The sequence below is a fragment of the Protopterus annectens genome, chromosome 3.part1, assembly GCF_019279795.1.
Source record: "Protopterus annectens isolate FY-2018-M chromosome 3.part1, PAN1.0, whole genome shotgun sequence".
NCBI lineage: Eukaryota > Metazoa > Chordata > Ceratodontiformes > Protopteridae > Protopterus > Protopterus annectens.
Window position 1 is genome coordinate 1452123609 of NC_056732.1, and position 21821 is coordinate 1452145429.

Sequence of the window (21821 nt, forward strand, 5' to 3'; positions counted from 1 at the left end):
CCGGGACAGACATCCTCGGCCCGCGTCTACCTCCGACTCAATGCCAAAACCTACCACGAGTGCTCTGGTTCCCCCTGAGACGGTTATTCCACCGCTCCGAACCGAAGACACCGCATTACCGACGACTCCGATACCGGATACCACTCCGACGCCAGTTGTAGATTTTCCTCCGGATACTGAAACCGAGGAAATGCCCGAGACCATTGCTGTAGATAAGGTCACTCCTGCATGTGGAGCTGCCAGGCCTCCTATGGCCATGTCTATTAAGGCCTACACTCGGGCTAAGGCAGCCAGCAAGACCAAGCACCTTAATGCTAAAGCCTTACCTCAGCCTACTCCAGAGTCACAAATCATGACTATGGCCGCAGACTTAATTTCTATGATTAGAGGTTCACAGGCCCATCCTGAGAGAGGATCCCAGCCTCCTCCTGATACGAGGCCCCGGGTTGAACCCTCTGACCCTATCCCTTCAGATGAAGATTCTGAGGACTCTGTCCACTCCGATGGCCAGGAAGAGCTCTTCCAGACCTATGAGGACTCGGATGCAGAGGATTCCATACCCTCGGCCTCCCCTCCTGAGGATATTTCTTTTGGGGAAGTTCTGCATACCATGAGGGAACATTTCAAGTGGCAAGGCCAGGAATATTCTGATTCCAGAAAGCGCCTTCGAACTTTCCTTAAAAAGCCCCAGCACAGGCCCTTAGCTATTCCTCCTGTGCTAGATGTTTTGGATGATTTATATTCTGACTCCAGTGTTACCCCTGATTCTCTTCCTCCTGCTCCAGCCAAGCCAGACAGGTATTACAGGGTCCCAGACACACATTCCCATTTATTCAGGGCCCATACTGTTGATTTAGAAACTATTTCTCAGGGACCAAAAGGTGTTTCAGCTTCCACCTCTAAAAATCCCTTGCCTTCCAACAGGGAAGCTAGGTCATTAGAGAGATGGGGGAAAAAGGTTTACACCTCCACTGCTTTACCTATGAGAGCTTTGAATTGCCTTTTTCATATGTTACAATATCAGGAAAAACATTGGCCTCTCCTGATCCTTTAGACAGGAAGTCTTTGCAGGAAGCTGTACATAACTCTCAGCAAGTCAGCAATCACTTCCTGCAGTGTGGATATGATGCACTGGAAGCTTCATGTAGAGCAGCTATGACAGGGGCAGTCATTCGTAGACATGCATGGTTAAAAGGGGCAGTCATTCGTAGACATGCATGGTTAAAAGAACAGCCTCTACCAGATCATGTTAAGGCAAAACTTCTGGATGCACCCTTGGAAAAGAACAAGCTTTTTTGGTGCTAATGCTAAAGATGTGTTAAAGTCCATCGAGGAAAAAGCAAAATCAGTTCAGACGGTTAAAGATTTCCTCCAGGTTCAACCCCCCAGATTCAGTAGGAATTGGCCTTCAAAAAACTGGTCCTTTCCTAATCCTGAAAAATTTCAAAGGGGTAAAAACAGACGTGGCCGAGGAAGAGGACAATACAAAGGTCCTTACAGGGGACGACAATGGCAGGTTCCATTTTCATACCTTACCAAGAAAACAAGGCATGCCAAACCTACCACAAAGCCAGAGGGCAGAGGCTATCAAGCAAATTTCTCTGCTGGCTCGGATAAAAGCAATAGAAAGAGTTCCACAACAAGAACAAGTCCAGGGGTTTTACTCGACTGTTCCTTGTTCCAAGAAAAGAAACTCAATGGAGACCAATACTGGATTTGTCCGCATTAAACACCTTTCTCATAGTACCAAAGTTCAAAATAATGACTCTACAGCAACTCCTTCCCATGCTGGGCAAGGGGTCTTGGCTGATTACTCTGGACCTCAAGGAGGCATACCTGCATGTCCCTATCAGACACAGTTGCAGAAGATACCTCAGATTTCTTGCAGGGCCAGAGCACTATCAATTCTCAGCATTGCCATTTGGCTTATCTACTGCGCCCAGAGTATTCACAAAATGCCTGGCTTCAGTAATTGCTCATTGCAGGCTCCAGGGGATCCAAATTTACCCGTACCTGGACGACTGCCTCATACAAGCGGACGACAAACTGATGTTGACAAAAAACTTGAACTATGTCATACGATTACTTCAGGCTCTGGGATACACAGTCAACTTCCAAAAGTCAAGACTTCACCCATCCCAGCAAATAACCTTCTTAGGAGCCAAACTAGACACAGCCTCTCAAATGGCTTACCTGACAGAAGACAAGCAAGAGAAGTTAACTCATTATTTCAAACGTTTGGCAAAACTCACCCAGATGACTGCAAGGAGATTCCTACAGGCCCTGGGTTACATGGCATCCTGCATTCTCCTGGTTCCATTAGCAAGACTACACATGAGAAAGCTTCAATGGTACCTAAAAAGCCTATGGTCTCAGCACAGCAACAACTTAGAGACAATCATACCGCTCATTCCATGCCTACAAAAGGAATTCCTATGGTGGGCCTCGGTAAGCCAGGCAAACACAGGTATGTCATTCAAAAAAACCACAGATAACACAGACCATGACCACAGACGCCTCAGACCTTGGATGGGGGGCGCACATGGAAGGCAGATGTATACAAGGACAATGGTCTCCAAAGGAAACACATCTGCATATAAACCAAAAGGAAATGCTGGCAGTAATGCATGCCATCGAGGCCTTTAGGCAACAACTTCAGCAAGGCCATTTACTGATACGGACAGACAACACCACTGTTATGTGGTATATAAACAAGCAAGGGGGCACCCATTCTTACCCCCTTTGCAGACTGACAATGAATCTTTGGGAAAAATCACTGAGCCTAAACATACAGTTACAATCCCAGTTTGTTCCAGGCAAAGACAATGTGCTGGCGGACAGCCTAAGCAGGAATTTCACAGATCCACACGAGTGGAGGTTACATCCGAAGATCTTCACACAACTCACTTCGACATGGGGCAGGCCAGAAGTAGACCTATTTGCCTCTCACCTCAACCATCATCTACAAAAATTCTGCTCAAGGACATACCATCCACAAGCTTGGAAAATAGATGCTCTTTCATTCAACTGGAACTTCCTAAAAATCTATGCATTCCCACCTCTGCCACTGATGACCTCAGTATTACTAAAGATCAAAGCAGAGAGACCCAAGGGGATCCTAATAGCACCAGACTGGCCAAGACAACACTGGTATCCACTACTACGGAGCATATGTCACACCAAGAAGTGGGCCCTTCCACAATGGCCCCTACTCTTGACTCAGCACAACTTCAAAACAGTGCATCCAAACCTTCAGACGCTGCAGCTAACAGCCTGGGAGATCCCATGAATAACCTCAATCTTTCTCTCTCCAAGGAAGTTCAGCGGATATTAACAGAGGCTCGAAGACCATCCACCAGAAAGGTTTACTTAGCAAAATGGAAGAGATTCAGCATTTGAAATGCCAGCAAGGGACATGATGCATCATTATTGAACATCCCACTCATCCTGGAATATTTGGCAGATTTGCTACAGAATGGACTCTCATATTCTTCCATAAAGATACATTCTTCAGCTATTTCAGCTAGATATAACACTGATCCACCTGTCTTTTCACATCCTTTGCTAAGGCAATTCCTCAGGAGAATCAAGAACATTAAGCCACCAAGAAAGGCTCCAGTACCAGCCTGGGACCTCAACTTTGTCCTAGAAAAACTGACTCTACCTCCATTTGAGCCAGCAGCTTCAGTCGACTTACAATTTCTCTCATGGAAGACGGCTTTCCTGTTGGCAATTACCTCAGCAAGAAGGGTTTCGGAACTACAGGCACTAATGGCAATACCACCGTTCATAATCTTTCACAGAGACAGGTTCTCCTTAAGGACCAACCCTACTTTTATGCCAAAGGTGGTATCTAGGGTTTCTTTAAATCAAGCTATTCATCTGCCTGCTTTCTTCCCCAATCCTGAGAACAAAGGGTAAAGACTGTTACATACCTTGGACATTCACAGACAACTTCGATACTACCTGGACAGAACCAAGACCAATAGGAATTCTGAACAACTTTTTGTAGCTTACGCCCCTGCAGTACAAGGAAAAGCCATTTCAAAACAGACTATTTCAAAATGGATTGGACATTGCATCAGATTTTGTTATTCCTTTCATGGGAAGACTGTTCCAGCCAATGTCAGACCACATTCCACCAGAGCTACAAGCCACCTCTATAGCATTCTTAAGAGGGGTGCCTACAAAGGACATTCTAGAAGCTGCTACATGGAGCTCCGTGCATGCATTCTCCAAACACTACAATCTCCCTCTATACTCCAGATCCAGAGCAGGCTTTGCTTCAGCAGTCCTGCAGGGTTTGATTGCCACACCATCTTTTTCCTGGAGCATTCCTCCTCCCCCAGCTAAGCTATGGTATTCTACCCATATGTTATGACTGCAGTTGCATTCTTGAAGGACATAGTACAGTTTTGAACCTACCATAAATGTAGATGTCCGATAGATATGCAACTGCAGTCGGATTTTCCCTCCCTCCATACCCCTCTATGCCTAGGGTCCACTCCTATCCTTGTTTCTCTTAGCTGGGGATATCTGTTATGGTGTATCTGTTTATTGCTTACTTATTTGTTTGGAATCCTGTTTTTGTCGTCCAAATTGATTACAGCCTTCCTTGGAGGGCACCTAGCATCTGGGGCAAGAAACACTGAAGAAAATGGCGTCGGCTGATGCTTTGTTTGGAATCCTGTTTTTGTCTTCCAAATTGATTACAGCCTTCTTTGGAGGGCACCTGGCATCTGGGGCAAGAAACACTGAAGAAAATGGCGTTGACTGATGCTTATGTACTCCAGCCGCTCTGACGTCAGAGAGAAATGCGACATCAGCCGACGTCGGACCCAGACTTTAGAATCCGGCCGACCGAGGGCTGCCTGAGGCAGGACAACCCATATGTTATGACTGCAGTTGCATATCTATCGGACATCTACATTTATGGTAGGTACAAAACTGTACTTTTGGAGATATTTTAGAAATCCTAAAACAAAAAGGTGACTGGTCTTCTCAAAACTCCCCTCCAAAAGCATCTGTATTTATGGAGACTTAGTTCTGGCTCCTCTAGGTCTTGGGTTACCCCCCACCCCACTGGATGAACTTATTGATTTGGTTTCTTGCCAGGCTTGGAAGGAACAGGATACTGTGGAACTTATCCCAAAAAAAAAAAAAACAGTACATTTTTAGCCCTGCCAACAGACAGACCCCACTTTAGCAAAGGAGTCAAAGTTAATGCTATGGTGTTGGCGGTAGCCCCAATAATGAGCTAGCAGAACAGAGCTGTTCTTTCCATCTGCTAAACAGGGAGTCTAGTGCATTGGACAGATTTGGAAAGTGAGTCTTTACCTTGGCAACCTTTGCCTTGAGGTCACTAAACTACCTGGTACACTTTATTAGACTTCTGAGAGATTTGACCAAAGAACTATCAAGTACTGAGTCAATGTTTGCAAAGGACTTCAAAAGAATATCCTTATGACTGGCCATTCTCTTATTTATATCAAACGCTTCAAACGCTTCAATGAGGTTTATCTCTCACACAGATGAATGTACCTCATGAGCAGCTGGTTTAGGTATTGCCATAAGGAGGCATGCCTGGATGTGGCTATGCGACTTAGAGCCTTTCAAGACTTCCTTTATCAACGCCCCATTCAGTGGCACTTCCTTCTTTTGGGCCATCAGTTCGAGATGCTGACCCGTAGTGAATGAGTTTGTGGACTCTGTTCTGGGAGTCAAGTTTTCTACCCCTCAAAAACCTTTTCCAGGAATCGGGTGTTTAAAAAGATGTGGTTCCAAAAATCTCGGGGACCTTTCCATGACCTGCTCGGTAATAATTCTTCCAGAGGCAGAGAAGGAATTTATAATAGAAGAGATCAACCTAGAGGCAGAGCAGGCCTGCAGAATCAGTGATTCTGGGTTTCTTTTCTGGACAGACCCTTCCAGCACTCCTGAAGTGCTGCCCGACTGTCCAACTCTGGAGGTAGTCGGGGGATTATTGTCCTTGCACCCTGACACCAGGGGAAATATAACACAAGATTCATGGGTGTTAAGAATTTTATCCAGAGGTTATTGCATACCATTTTTATTACTCTCTCCCTCCAGAAAAAAGAAGCTTCCCGACGTTCCACCCAGTTGGAAGCCAACAGCAGAAGGAATTCAAAGGCTGCTAGAAGAAAGTCATCCAAAGGGTCCCACCAGACCAGTTAGGATTCTAAACTTATTCATGCTTCTTTTTCTTGCCCAAGAAAACAGGAGAACTCAGACCCATTTTGGATCTAAGCAATTTAAACCAGTACGTGAAGAAATCTAAGTTACGAATGCTCGCGGTACGTCCATCTTACCTTTTCTGCACAGGGACAATTGGATATATCAAAACTGACAGATGCTCCCAAAGACATTTGTGCTTTCAGCTATGGGCCACTCATTACCAATTCAGATCCCTGCACTTTGGACTCACCACAACCCCCAGGGTGTTTACCAAATGTATGGCAGTGCTGGCAGCTCACTTGAGACTAAAAGGATAGAGTGTTTCCACACCATGGATAGCACAGTGGTTAATGTTGTCGCCTCACAGCAAGAGGTTCTCTGCTGGGGTGCCTTCTGTGTGGAGTCTGCATGTCCTCCTTGCATTCATGTGGATTTCCTCCGGGTGCTCCGGTTTACTCCCATGTTAACAGACATGCATCTGGAGCATTTCTCCCCAGTCCCCTGCTGAAAATTGGCTTGTTCCAAGTCAGACTTTCTGGTAAATGTTAAATAAATAAATATCTAGATGACTGGCTCCTTACTGCCTCCTCCAAGCATCTCCTGCTGTATGTCTGAGACTAATGGCTCCAGATTTGCAAGCCATTGTGTATAGCAAATCTGATATCTTTCATTCCTCCTCATGAATGGGTTATGGATCTGACCCTTGGATCTGACTCTGCTGCATTTCTACAGTCTAGGCTCCAAGTCTTGAGCTCCATCTTTTCATAATGCTCTACCCTTTGCCCAACCTTCTCGGATCTCATTTGCTGCCAGTGGTGTCAGATGTGGTTCCTTCAGTCTCGAGTGGTTGGGAATATTATCTTCAGCGTTTCTTCATTTTCAGCTAAGTTAAGTTTAAATTTCACTTTTCTTTTCCAGTCTTCCTTCTCTTCTTCTTCTAGTTTTTTCATGGGCATCAGGGACCTCTGTATTGCTCCTTGATTTCCTTCTTTCTGAGGCCTCACCCCTTTTTCCCCTCAGCTGTAACCAACTAGTATAAAAAAAATTAGCTTTAGTGGGTGCTTACACACACCACATGCGTGTGTGTGTCTGCATGTCTGCGTGCAACTGTTCTTTTGGTTGGGTTTTTCTGTCTGTGTGAGCTCATTTAAGTGTTTTAACCTTTGCCAGTCAGTATGTCAGAAAAAATGACTGGATTCAAACGTTGTGCAGAATATGGGCACAAAATCGCACATTCTTATGCTCATGACAGCTTCATCTGTTGCCTTAGCACTCCGCATCTTCAGTTGGTTTGTGTTATATGCGAGGGTTTTAATCCCAGGGCCATAGGTTCATAGGTTAATACTAGGCTATCGGCCCTAGGGCCTATACAAGCCTAGCCATAACAATTCCCTGGCTATTTCTTCCCACACTATTTACTTCTCTGGACCCCTGTCTAACAGGGCGACTGACATGATCCCCGGGGTGAGTTTCCTTTCTCCCATCCAATCGTCAAGGTTACTTTTGAAGAGGACGTAGGATCCTGGGAAGTCGGCCACACCAGAAAAATAAATTAATATTAAGGGACTTCTACCTGCAGAAACTGTTTCTCCTGGGCTCAACCCCATCCCCTCCAATTTGTGGCAGGGACGTTTGACCCAAAGAAATGCCTGCATAAGTCTTTGTGGGCTTCTTCAGAGCAACCTTCTAAACTTCCCAGGCCCTCTGATCCGACTTCCCAGGATCCTATGTCCTCTTAGGCTCCAGCGGGCCTGAAACTCTCTTTAGATCTGACCTGAGCTCTCTCTATTAGACTGGAATCTTACCCTATCCTCCACTATTCTGCAGACATTCTTCATGCACTCTAAACTGACCTCTGTGGCTTCCTCGAGGTCTTCCAGGAGCTTGTCAGAAATTGAGATGGATGGGATGATACAGAAGATCCTTAAGACTCTGATCCAGATGGGTGTACTGCCTTCTCCATCCCTTCTGGGATCTGTGAGCATGCCCATTACCAATCAGTCTCCATCTCGGATCAGACTTACCATTATTGGAGCCCCAGGTTCGTGGCTACCCGGTAGTGTCTGTGCCTGATCTGAGGAGCTTGTCATCCTGTCCTCCAACAGTTGCCCTGGCTACCTGTGCTCCGGTGTCTTCGGATTAGAGTGGGTATTGGACACAGGCTATCTCCATCAGATATGGGAGGGCTTTGGGTCAGACTTTGTTGGATCTGTCCCTTCCTCTCGGGACTTCGGCACTCAACAGTTTGGATACAATCCAAACTGGGAGTTGGAGGTTCCGATTTTCTCCTCTTCCATTGTTTCGGCTCTGGGGGAGCTGGGCAGGGACTCTGAGCCCTTCTGCTTTCCAGATCATAGAAAGTGTCTTTTCTTCAGTTAGTGATCTGATCTCTCAGAGCTATGACCCCCCCCCCAGCTCCTGTTGGATTATAGGTTCATAGGTTAATACTAGGCTATCTGCCCTGGGGCATTTATAAGCCTAGCCCCGATTGTGTTTGGCTTATGCCACCCCTTGATTTGAGTATACTGTGCCCTTTTTAAAGTTTAGTTTACTGTGCCTTGGTCTAATAGTGACACGGAAGTAATCCACGGGACAAACCTACGATCCCCCATCCACTCATCAAGATTCTTGAGAGTCAGTGAGGTGCTCTGCCTAACATGAATTGGAATTCTATTCCAGAGCGAAGGGAGCCTCTGGGTTATGAATCTGTCCCTCCAGCATGTTCTATTTATTTCTGTGCTGAGGTTCAAGTCCCATGAGCGCGTGGCTCTAAGGGATTTAGATTTACTGAGGTGGAGCATGTCCATTAATTCTGGGTTGGACATAGCTTTATATGTCAGGCATAGATCGCCTCGAAGTAGGCGGTATGCAACTGAGTAGAGCTGGAGTTTCTTTAACCGAGCAGCATATGGCATCTGTTTGAGTCCCTTGATCCTCCTGGTGAGGTACTTTTGGGGTCTTTCTAATTGCTGCAGGTATCTGGTAAGGTACATCCCAAAGGGGGCATTGTATTCTATGATGGGTCTGATGAGGGATGAATAAAGGGGCACGATTACCTCTCTTGATCTAGATGTGAATCCTTTCATGATGAGGTGGGCTATGTAGAAGGTCTTTCTAACCACTTTGGCAATGTGGTTGTCAAAGGAGAGATTGCTATCAACTTGGGTCCCCATATCCCTGTACTTAATGGGTTGCCACCTATGTGGTAATTTGTGGGCACATTGTTTTTGCCAAAGGGTATGACTATACACTTTTTGGCATTTAGCTTTAGACCATGGCTCTGGCACCAGTTATCCGTCTCTGCGAGACCTTTTTGAAGGATGTTTGTGTCAACTGGAGAGTCGATTATGGTGCCCAGTTTGCAATCATCTGCGAACTTGGTGTGAGCCATAGTCCTCCCACATTTGCCTGTACCTCAGAAAAGTAAATACCGAGCAAGAGAGGTCCCAGGACAGAACCTTGTGGGACGCCACTTGTGACCGGTTTCGAGTCTGATATGGCCCCAGCAACTCTGACTTTGTGGGTTCTGTCTGAGCCAGTTTGCGACCCATCTTGTGACATAGGGGTTTATATTTAGGCTGGCTAGCTTATCTATGATGCCAGAGTGTGGTATTGTCATATGCCTTTGCGAGGTCAAGATAGGCTGTGCTGTGTGGACTACCTTCCCCTCATCTATGGCCTTTGTGACTGTTGACCAGGTTCAAAAGGCAGGATCTGCCCTTGACGAAGCCAAATTGGGTAGGATCTAGTTCTGTAGGTCCCCAATGTCTTTGTTTGAGTTCCATGATGATCCTCTCCATAGCCTTGCAGACTAGGCTAGTCAGGCTTATGGGGCGATAGTTTCCAGGGTCTGCAGAGGCGCCACCTTTGTGGAGTGGGACCACTGTTGCTGTACGCCATTCTTTGTGTACATATCCTTTAGTGAGGCTGAGATTGTACAGCAGTTTTACTTGAGGGATTAGTTCTTCTTGGAGTTCATGTAGGACGCAACCCGGGACGCCATCTGGTCCCATGGAAGCAGTGTTTTTTGCTTTGGAGATGGCAGCCTTCACCTGAGCATCAGAGATGTTTGGGAGGCTGCACTCTGCCCGGATAGATACTTGCTCTTTTGGGGGGGGAGTTTGCACTGAACCTGTCTGCCAGGATATTGGCGATTGTCTGTGGGTTCAGTGTATTTTTTGTCGTTTAGAATCAACTCAGAACAAGTCTGGGAGTTGCATCCCAGGTTCCTAACATAACTGAAAAAAGCCTTATGATTGTCTTTATTGTCCTGTGCAATTTTTCTCTCGAAGCTGGCCTTGGAGGATTTTATGAGGGATCGTAATTTTTTGCTAGTACTGATCAGAGATGCCTTCCCTTTTAGGGATTTTTCTCCATCATGTAGTAGTTTCCTCCTTTTGTTGTACAGTTTATTTATGGCTGGGGTCCACCAGACTGGACGCCTGCCTTCGGGTGATTGGGTCTTGGATGATTAGAGACCTGAACCTATCATTCCTGGTCAGGATCAGCCTTCCCCAAAGGGTCTCCAAGCTCTCCCTCCAGGGCCAAGCCCCTTGTTCTTCCGAGACCTGTCCTGAACCTCATATGGAGGAGATTTCTCGTAAGACGACGTGTAAGAGGATGCACATAGGCTCCCCATTGGAATCTGACTGAGGGCACAGACCTTAATGAGGGAGAAGGATCCACAAGATCACCACTGGAGGATGTCTCCTTTGGAGACCTTTTGGAGATCTTGAAGCATAGAGGTGGTCGGACAGCCCAAATTCCTCCTCCTAAAGAGGCTGTGTTTTTGGAAACTTTCAGAGCAGGCACATCTATTACTTGGGTGACCCCCCCCCCCCCCCCCACAGCAGACAAACTCATTGATCTTGTGTATCGCTGGGCCTGGAAGGAGATGGACACAATAGAGCCAATCCTGAAATGACTGTTTAATTTCTTTTCCCACCAAAGATCGACCACACTGGAATAAGGGTATACTGGTTGATGCCTTGGTTGTGGCGACATCCAACAAGAAGGAGCTTGCTGAGCAGAGCTTCTCTGTCCATCCTCTGAACAGGGAGTCCAGAGCAATGGACAAATTCGGTAAACTCGTTTACACCTCAGCCACCTTCTTACTGAGAGCATTAAAATTACTTGGCAACTTTACCTGATTACAGAGAGATCTGGTCAAAGAACTCTTGGACTTACTAGCTGAGACAATGTCGACGGTGGATTATCTCCCCAACTGGCTACTCTTGCCTCCCTGTCTAATTCATCCATGAGGCTAATCTCCCATGCCATAGAGGGTGTCTCACAGGCATCTGGCTCAAGCATTGCTATTAGATGACATGCCTGGATGAGGCTCTTTGACTTCATGGAACCCTTCAAGGCGTCCTTTAATGCCCCCTTTGATGGCTCCACTTTGTTTGGGCCCTCTGGTAAAGATGTCCTTACCTGCAGTGAGCAGGAAGGGAAGACCCTAGTTGCTGTTGAGTAGAGTTTTCTACTGCTCGGCAGACCTTCTTGAGAAACCAACGAGTTGGCAAGAAGACTTTGGTTGTGGAAATCCCAAGGGTCTTTTCAGAATCACAAACAGCACTAGAGCCATGAAATGCTCACTCTTCAAAACATTTAATATTTATGCTAAAATCCTTAACACAGCAAACCCTTAAAACAGCTAGTTAAAAACTTTTGCCTTACAACAGGCTTCTACATGCATTGCTTTCCAGGGGCAGAGGGAGAAGTTTTAATGGCAGACGCCCCCCTAGGGGCAGAGGGGGACTACAGAATCAGGGCTTCAGGGAACCTTTCTCTGATGAGCCCTTTCAGTGCTCCTGAAGTGTTGCCCAACTGCTCAACTCTGGATGCAGTCGGGGGTCTATTTTCTGTGCACCCAGACACTTGCATGTCTTTAACAAGAAACAGTTGCCTGTTGAACATCATATCCAGAGGTTATATTTCCTTTTTCCTTCACCCGGCAGAGTCTCGAAAGAAAGTCACCAGTGTCCCACCCAGTCAGAGGGAGTATGCAGCTCTAGAGATTCAAAAACTGCTGCAAAATGAGTCATCCAAGAGGTCTTGACTGAACAGAGAGTATTCAGAACTTACTCCCACTTCTTTTTGGTGCAAAAATTAACTGGGGACCTCAGACCCATACTCTATTTAAGCAATCTGAATTTGTAAAGAAAGCCAAGTTCCAAATGGTCATAGTCTGGTCCAGTCCATTCTACCACTTTTGCGGAAGGATGACTGGATGTGCTCAATAGACTTGCAGGACACATCCTATCGCATCAAAATAGGCAGACGCTCCAGAAGTCATCTGCACTTCAGGCTGTGAGTCAGTAATTGCCAATTCAGAGCTTTGCCCTTTGGTCTCACCACAGCCACCTGGGTGTTTACCAAATGCATGGCAGTAGTTGCAGCCCTCCTCAGGCTGAAAAGATTGAGGATGTTTCCATATCTTGATGACTGGCTTCTAACTGCTCCAACGGGCCTCACCTTCTTCAGCCCAGAGATTACCTGTTAACAAATATCCAATCCTTTGGGTATCGCCATAAATGTATAGAAATCAAATGTAATTCCAGCTCAGAATTGGAATCCATTGGGTCACTTCTGGACATCCCGAATCGGAGAGCATCGCTTACCAACTCATTGCATACAAAATCTGTTGGACCATGTTCGCATCATTCTCAACCTTCCCACCCCTCCAGCGAGATTAGTACTTCAAGCTCTTGGGTCTGTGGCAGCAGCCATTATGCTCGTCCCATTAGCGATGTTCTTTATGCGAGTACTTCAGTGGAACTCTGGCTGTTCAGTAGTTTGTTCTCTACCAGCCTCGCTGTCTTTGCTCCTATCAAATTGACTCCAGTTTGCAAAAAGCACCTTCGATGTTGACTTGTTTCCAGCAATCTGTTGATCGGCAGGCCTTTCCTTCTCTCGTCCCCTTCAGCCATGGTGATCACGGATGCTTCCCAGTTGGATTGGGGGGGGGGGCATTTCCAGGGAAGGATGGTCCAAGGCATGTGGACTTGCTTACAGACCAGATTGCACATCAGTGTTCTGGAGATGAGGGCACTCCATGTGTTACAAGCCTTTCAGGATGTCCTCCCTTTAGGGACTATTGCAGTTCACACAGATATGTCTGCAGTCTGGTGCATCAACAAATGGGGGGGGGGGGACCTGCCAGTATCCATTGTGCAGAGAGGTCATGAGAGTCTGGGAGTGGGTAATATCTTCAGACTAATTTCTACTTGCAACTCTTATACCGGGAAAGTCCAATGTTCTTGCAGACCAGCTCGGCAGGTCCATTCTGACCCCTCACGAGTGGTCCCTCAACCAATCTGTAGCGGACTTGATGTTTAGCCGTTGTGGCCAACCTAGCTGTGACCTATTCACCTTCTTTCACGGGAACAAATGTAGCAGGTGTTTCGGTCTGATCATGCCACCGGGAGAGCCTCTGAGGGATGTCCTAGTTCACGATTGGCCTCTCGGTCTCCTCTGCTTACCCTCCCCTACCTCTAATCTCCAAGTTTCTACAGAAAGCAAAATGGCTGAAGACCTCACTGATTCTCATTGCCCCTACTGGCCTCATCAGATTTGGTTCCCCTTCCTCTTGTCTCATTCTGAAATAGCCTCCATGGATACTGGAACCCAGACAGGATCTCCTCCTTCACCCTTCAGAGGGTTATCATCTGAATTTGTCCACCCTCTAACCGCTTGGTTTCTCCAAGTCCAGTGATTGTACAGAAGTCCAAGCTTGCTTCCCCTGTTCGAGACCTTGTGATGGCCCCCCAGCAAACTTTTACCAAAATGTTTTGTAGACACAAATGGAAACGGTTCATTTACTGGGCATGCAAAGAGACCATTGTTCCTTTTTCAGCTCCACTACCTGTTATCCTGTCCTTTCTAGCCTCCCTTTTTTGGGCGGGTGTTAGTTATTCTACCATTAAACTTCAGTTTGTTGCTATTTCAAATTTTCACTCTGGGAACTTGTTTGGCTCTCCTTCTACATCTGTGTTATGTAAGGCCTTTATGAAGGGTATTTTTCTACTCTGTTCTCCGTTTAAAGATCCTTCCCTCAGTAGGATCTCAGTATCATTCTTCAAGGCCTAACACAGAAACCCTTCAAACCTTCCAGTGACTGTGGCTTGAAATTTCTTTCCTGAAAGACTGTATTTCTGGTGGCTGTCATTTCTGCCTAAAGGATTTTGAAACTCCAAGCTCTGTCCACGAAACCTCCTTACATAATTTTTCGTAACAGTAGTCTCCCTTCACACCAACACTTCCTTTATGCCTAAGGTGGCCACCGAGGTTAACTTGAATCAGTCCATTCATTTGTCAGTTTGCTTTCCCAATTTTTCTAAGGAGAATGGTTACTGCACTTTTTAGATGTTCATAGACAACTAAGTTTTTACCTCCATAGGGCAAAACAGTTTAGAAAGACTGAACAGTATTCTTTACAGCCAACTGTCTAGGGCCAAGCAGTTTTGAAAAGTAACTTGCTAAATGGATTACAAGTTGCATCTCTATGATTTACTCTAGAAGTGGCCTTCAATTACCTCACCTTCCTAAAGCCCATTCGACCATATCTATGGCTCCATCATCAGCCTTTTCTTCCAGGACATCCACTGATATTTGTGCTGAGGGCACCAAATGGTTGTTTGTAGCTGTGGACTCTGACCCATTTGTGAGGAGGAATGAAAGAGCCAACATCAGAGTTGTAAGTTATGTATATACTATAACTTGGTATCTGTGTTGTCTTCTTTCATTCATCCTCACTTCCCCTCTCAGCCATCCTCCTCCTTGGGGCTCCTGGCAGATCTTAGGAATGATAGGGAGCCTCTGTTCCCGGTTTGGGTCTCTGGTTCTTTTTTGTTGTGTTCGGATGTAGTAGTCACTTGTGTTTTTGCTGTAGGAATTTTTTTGGGAGCAGCAAACTCGATTGGAGAAGGTTGGACAAAGGGTAGAGCATTATGGGAAGAGGTAGGAGCTAGAGACTTGGAGCCTAGTCTGTAGAAATGTGGCAGAGTCTGATCCATAATCCATTTGTGAAGATGAATGAAAGAAAACACAGATACCAAGTTATGATCAGTACATAACTTACAACTATGCCAAATCAAACTTGATGCCTGTCCAGAGCCTGGATTTCACTGGTATACTTCTGGATATTACAACACATGTAGCATCATTACCTTCTAATCGCGTTTTCATTATCAGAAGTCAGATTCATCATCTTCTTACCCTACCATCTCCTCCTGCAAGATCAGTGCTTCAGGTAGTAGGTAACATCCATTGCATTACTTCCTTAGGCATGTTTCTTTATGCGTGTTCTCCAGTGAACTCTAGCTGTGCAGTGGTCCATTCTGCATCAACTCCTACCTATTCCAGTCAACCTTACTCCAGTTTGCAAGCGACACATCCACTGATGGATCCAATCAGACGATATTCATCTTGGCCCAGCCCTTTGTTCTCCCTCTCCCAATGTTCACAGTGATCACGGACGCTTCTCACTTGGGGAAACATTTCTTGGGAAGAATGGTCTGAGGCATGTGGTCCCCTCAACATACCTATCTGCATATCACCATTCTAGAGATGAGAGCAATCCTACTTGTGTTGCAGGCATTTCAAGATGCTCTCCCTCTAGGGACTATTGCGAATCAGACTGACAACATGTCTGTAGTCTGGTACATCACCAAGGAGAAACTCTTATCTTATTCCCTCTGCAAAGAGGCCATGCGAGTGTGGGAATGGACCACTATGTGATTGTAATGCACATTCTGGGGAAAACCAAAGTGCTAGTGGACAAACTAAGCAGGTCCATCTTGGTAACTCACGAGTGGTCTCTTAGTTAATCTGTGGCATAAATGATCCTCTGTCATTGGGGCCTACGTTGCTGCAACCTTTTTGCAACTAAAGTGCAACATGTACTTTGCTCTTATTTTGCCTCAGACTGAGTAGCAGAGAGATGCTGTAGTCCACGATTTGCCCTCCGGTCTCCTTTATGCTTATCCACCTCACCCCTTGATTCCCAAAATATCTGCAGAAATCAAGTCAATTGAAGAGCTCAGTAATCCTCATTACTCCTTACTGGCCTCTGCAAGAGTGGTTCCCCTTTTTATAGTCTCACCTCCATTATCCTTCATGGATATTGGAGCAAACACAAGATCCTCTCTGTCACCCATCAGGGATCCAACATCCCAACATATGCAGGCCCTTAAACTTACCACATGGTTTCTCCACTTCCAGTAATAATTCAACAACCCAGGCTCTCTCCCCTTGTACGTGACATTAGTTTGGCTTCTCAAAAAGAATCTCCCAAAAAAAGTATACAAGAGCAAGTGGAAAAGATTCTCCCTTTGGGCGTTGAATAATGAACTTGATCCTTTCTCTGCTCCAGTTTTGCAATTCTTTATTTTTAACAACTATTTTTGAAGAAGGTGCAAGTATCTGTACAATTAAACTTCCTCTGGCAGCAATTTCGAATTTTCACACATTTTCACACAGGGTACAGAAATTATTCACTAGCTGCGTCCAAATTATGCAAGGCTTTTCTGAAAAGCATTTTTCTTCAAAGACCTCCGATTAAAGGATCCCTCAACACCTTGGATCTGACAGTTTTACTACAAGGTCCAACTTGGAAACCTTTTGAACCTTCAGCTAAATCTAATTTAAAATTCCTTTCATGGAAAACAATCCTCTTGGTAGCCATTACTTCTGCAAAGAGAATATCTGAACTCCAGGCTCTTTCTTCAGAAACACCTTTCATCATTTTTCATAAAGATAGGGTTACCTGATTGACTAACCCTTCTTTTTTTCCCAAAAGTGATTTCTGAAAATAACATTAAACAATCTGTTCCCTTATCAGCTGCATCTCCTTGATGTACACAGACAGTTTTATCTTTAACAAATCAGAAAGTTAGATCAAGTCTTTGTCTCTCTTTCACCAAAAAACTTTGGGTTGTGCAGTCTCTAAAGTCACTTTAGTCAAATTGATTACAGAGTGTATTTCTTGGATTTATTCTCAATAAGGCAGGACTCTACCTAAACCTACCAAGGCTTATTCAGCCAGATTCAGGGCTGCTTCACTTGCTTTTTGGTCAAGAACATCTATTGATGGTATTTGCACTGCAGCTATATGGTCCAATGCTCGTACCTTTGTTACTCATTACAAATTTGATATTTCCAGAAGTAGAGCTTCTTTTGGTTTGGTGGTACTCCAGAATATCCTTCCATGAGGGCCACCCAAAATGAACATAGCTTAGGACTCTGTCCCATACATTGAGGAAGAATGAACAGGACAACATCAGATTTAAGTTATGTACTTGCCATAACTAGGCATCTGTGTTGTCCATTTTCATTCTTTCTCCCATTTCCCTCCCATCCAATTTTTTTTCTGGAGAGACCTGTTGGATTGTATTTGGTACCTATAGCTCTGGGTCTGAGCCCTTACTTTCTCTGGTATACCTGTCTCTTTTTAACTATAGGACTATATGGCAACAAACTCGATCTGAGGTAATGGGGATGGAATGGTACATTGTGGGTAGAACATTGAAATTGGTCAGTATGATAATGTTCTAAAGTTAAAAATAGATTTATACAAAGAATCTGTTTACATACTTAAATTTGATACTTTGATCCCCAATGGTGTCAATGCTGAATATAATTGAAGGTTTTTAATTTAATGTGATTGAGTAATTGTTTAATTGAATAATGAGTATGTGCAAGAGTGCTTATAGTGCAGTTTTTTTGTATTTTCCTCCTTGAAGGCTGAGTCATAGCACTAGATAATAAAATCATTTTCGGATATCTGCACTGGTATTTTTTCTGCAGTAATCTCCTTGTGTCTGGTTTTTCGTGTTGCTGTTGTGGTATTAAACCTAGTAATACCTTGACAAATGCTTTCTTTTCGAATCCGTAAGCTTCGCCACTCATTCCGAAATAACAAAGGTCTGCCATCCTGTCCAGGGAAACTGTTTTAAGTTTACTATTTCTAATACATTTTTCTTCTCTTTTTCAGGAATACTTTCTAGCTTTGTTAGAAACTATTATATTTTTTCCTAAAAGTCTTACACTACTTCTATGATTTGTAGTTTATATACCGTATTGCCTTCAAACTTCTTTGTAATTTCTGTTTTACTGTGTTCAATGCAAACTTTTTCTCCCAAAATATAGTGGAAATTTCCTCTTTTTCGTATCGGAAAGTACCATTGCCTCTACAGTAATGCTCTACCCTTTTTCATCATTTCTCTTTCTTTAACACTGCATTGTAATCACTTATAAACTTTTATTGAAAATTTTCCTACTTTTCTATTAACGGTAGTCTTGTTTGTGCCAGCCGTTATACTTCCCAAGATTTATAAAAAGGCCTCCTACCAATGTGATCATACCATGACTGTAGCATTATACAAGGGTTATGCTTTCCATGAAACTGAGCCTTACTTGTGACTCTGACAGAATATGCTGGAGAGACAGATTTGTTTCACAAAAGTTACACCATCTGTGGAATAAACTTCCTATTTTTTATAAAACAGAGCCCATCCTTCACTCTCTTAAAAAAAAAAAAATGTTTTGATAAATGGATGGAGAACTGTAAATTCACTCCCCAGGTACTGACAATGTCCATTATGGACAGAGGCAGTCTGTAAAATTACTTTGGCTTCAACACCCAGAGGCCCACTACCCCAATATTGGCCCATCCCATATCTGGAAAATTAAGATGCAGTATTGTCACATCCTTAGTACTGTTGGCTAGGCTTGTAAAGGTTATTGTGCCATTAGTGTAGTAATCACATATGAATCTATTTCAGAACTCTGATTGCATTGGCCAGTTAAGCCTCTTAAACCTATTGTTTTTATAATTTTTTTCACCAAAAATTGCCCATATGGTAAAATGGTTAGTGAAACCATTACTTTTCTTCCAATGCAGTATTTCTTTCACTCCTGATTAGAACAATAATCGTTGTCCGCTTTGACTGCCTTTCAAGTATGCTTTCTACCCTTGCCTAGTAGTAATAACCAGGAAGCATCACGTCTTCCACAACTTTCAGACCTTGAGTTAACTGTTTTACTTTTTTCTTGCATTACAATTAAAACATCTCCTCATAATCTTGTACATACTTATTGCAACAAAAGGTTACATGCATTCAAACCCTTTTGCTCTGTGAAACATTTGTTGATACGTTACATCTGTATTATTTTGTCCAGTATACATCAGTTGCTGATACCTACTATTGCTACTACTATATTAAACTATAGGCAGATTTTGACGAGGGGAGACCCTGCGTATTCTCCCAAACAAGACTTTGGCGATGTCTCAACAGGCAGGGATGCACCCAATCTTGCATTCCTTACAGACGAAGTGCAAGCTTGGTAAGTAGACCGGGAACCCATTCTGTCCTTGAGGGGATTTTATTTCCCATCACAGGAGAACACTTCTGACTACAATCTGCTCAGTCTGTCTGTTCAGCAGTTGTTGAATGAAGATGTAATCTTAGATGTGAACATTAGGTGGGGTGCACCAGAAGTGCACTATTTTACTTCCCCAAGAGAACAGGCGACTCAACGTTTTTCAGCAAGCTAGCAGCTCCATGGCTTAGAAAGTATTGTCCGTTCTTTGGGTATGTCTGTTTCATTATGCCGTTTTCCAATACTGATGATCTCCAGGGTAATTGCTGAAGACCTAAGAGAAGAGTACAAAAATTATTTTAATTACAGACTTATAACCCAAACAACACCATCTCTTCTGCCAAGTCTAGCAAGAGTAGAACAATACTCCTTTCCGACTGCAGTAATCTAAGGGTGACAGCATGGATAAATTAGCACTTGACCCTTTCAAGCATGCTTTCAGAGGATGTTCTGTATGTAATGAAGTCTAGAGAACCTAACACAAAAGTCATACCTAGCAAAGTGGAGCACATCTTTCTGTGGTGCCTTGCTAGAGATAAGGACCCTTGGTCATGTAGAGAGTGCATCTCTGGTTGTCCATTACCCAGTAAACCTTTACAAATCTGGTGTATCCTGTACCTCTTTGAGGGTGCTTCTGTCTTAGTGTAACTGCCCTTAGAGGCATCCTTGTGCTCTACTTGCCAGGTAAGCAGGTCCAGAAGAGAGTAGTCCATCACAGGAAACCCCTCACAATGGGACCTCAGCTATGTGTTAGGGAAGGTAACTATTTGAAATGTCGGAACCCGCTAGAGTGAGTCCCAAAATACGGAGATTGAATGGCTAAAGAACTAACTTACATATACTAAGTTAAAGATGCCATTATATTCCCTCTTCTCCAAGGTATGGTTATCTCGGGGTTTGTGTATGTAATTTCGAGGTGGGGGCTTGGGAGTTTTAAGGAGAAGACTGAGCTTTTAGATTTATCTCTTCTGCTGTGTATTCTGTTTTTTTTTTTTTTTTATTATTTTTTTTTTTTCTTGCAGCATGTCAGCACTCCACATTTTGAGATTTTGAGTGCCAACATTTCAATAGGGAGCCATTAGCGAAACTAACTCTGACACTTTTTGCCCCTGCTGCTTCAGTTATCTTAAAGTTCCTTTCCTGGATGATGCAGTTTTTGATGGCCGTGACATCTGCTAGAAGATTTTCTGCTCTGCAAACTTGAAAGTGTAAGCGCTTTGCATACTTTTATGTGCATAAACAACTGAGGTTCTATCCATACCAAGGAAACTAGAAAGTCAGGTCAGCTGTTTCTCTAACATGCGTCAGGGAAGGGAATCCCGTCAGTAAACAAATTATATCCAAGTCTTGTGCCCGCTCTATTTTATTTTTGCTACTGCTTTCATGGAAAACCTGTGGTCAGACTATGTCAAGGCACATTCTGCTAGAGCCTCATAAGCCACCACAGCATTTCTCAGAAGGGTTAGCACCTAGTCAGGTTTAGAAGTGGTTACCTAGTCCTCTGTCCATAACTGCAAGCATTACAGTATAGGTTTTGCATTCAGGGAGGGGTTTGCCAGAGCCTTTCTCCAAAGCTTATTCTCTTAGTAGCTCAATCAGGGCCAGCTATCAACTATCCTTTGTGTTCTGGGAATCTACCTACACATGACTGCAACTGTGAATATTAGAATGTGATGGTGGTGGCGGTGTGTTGGGAAATTACCATAGTGTTAGATTTTGAATACACCGCTATTGCAGTCCCTATTCCCTCCCACCATCCATCTCTTTTATCCTGCTTGGTCATCCTGGGGTTCGAGTGTGTACTGTGTGCACCTTGTATCCCCTGCTATCCTTGTTTCCTCACTGGGATTCCCTCTTCCTGTAACTCCATGTAAAACCTATGGAGGCAGATTGGGACCTAATAGATTCACTTTTCCCTGATGAAAGAGTCCCTCACATCCACTTGTGTTCTGGGGCATAAGACAAGTTCTTTGTCCAAGTAAGGCACAAAAGTTCAGCATTGTGCATGTGTTATGATTAACATCCATAAAAGAGACGTATCCCCACTTGAAGGAATACTGGCAGGGGCTGTTGCGTTTCAACTGATGACCGTCAACAGTGTTTTTCAGGTGTTACCTTTTGGGAGGGTCCACAGTCATTTGTTGTTACTATGGTATTTATCTCTCTCTTGTGTTGAACTCGTTTGTTCTGAAAGGAAAAAAGTGTATGTTTTATATTAAAGGCAGTATATATTAATGTATTAA

The 21821-nt window shown here is 44.2% G+C and overlaps 1 protein-coding gene across 2 annotated transcripts in view; it reads left to right on the forward strand.

The window, feature by feature from the left end:
* DBF4 (DBF4 zinc finger) overlaps positions 1-21821 on the forward strand; it is an 866998-nt gene that overhangs the window by 677791 nt on the left and 167386 nt on the right. The gene's annotated exons all lie outside the window — the stretch shown is intronic.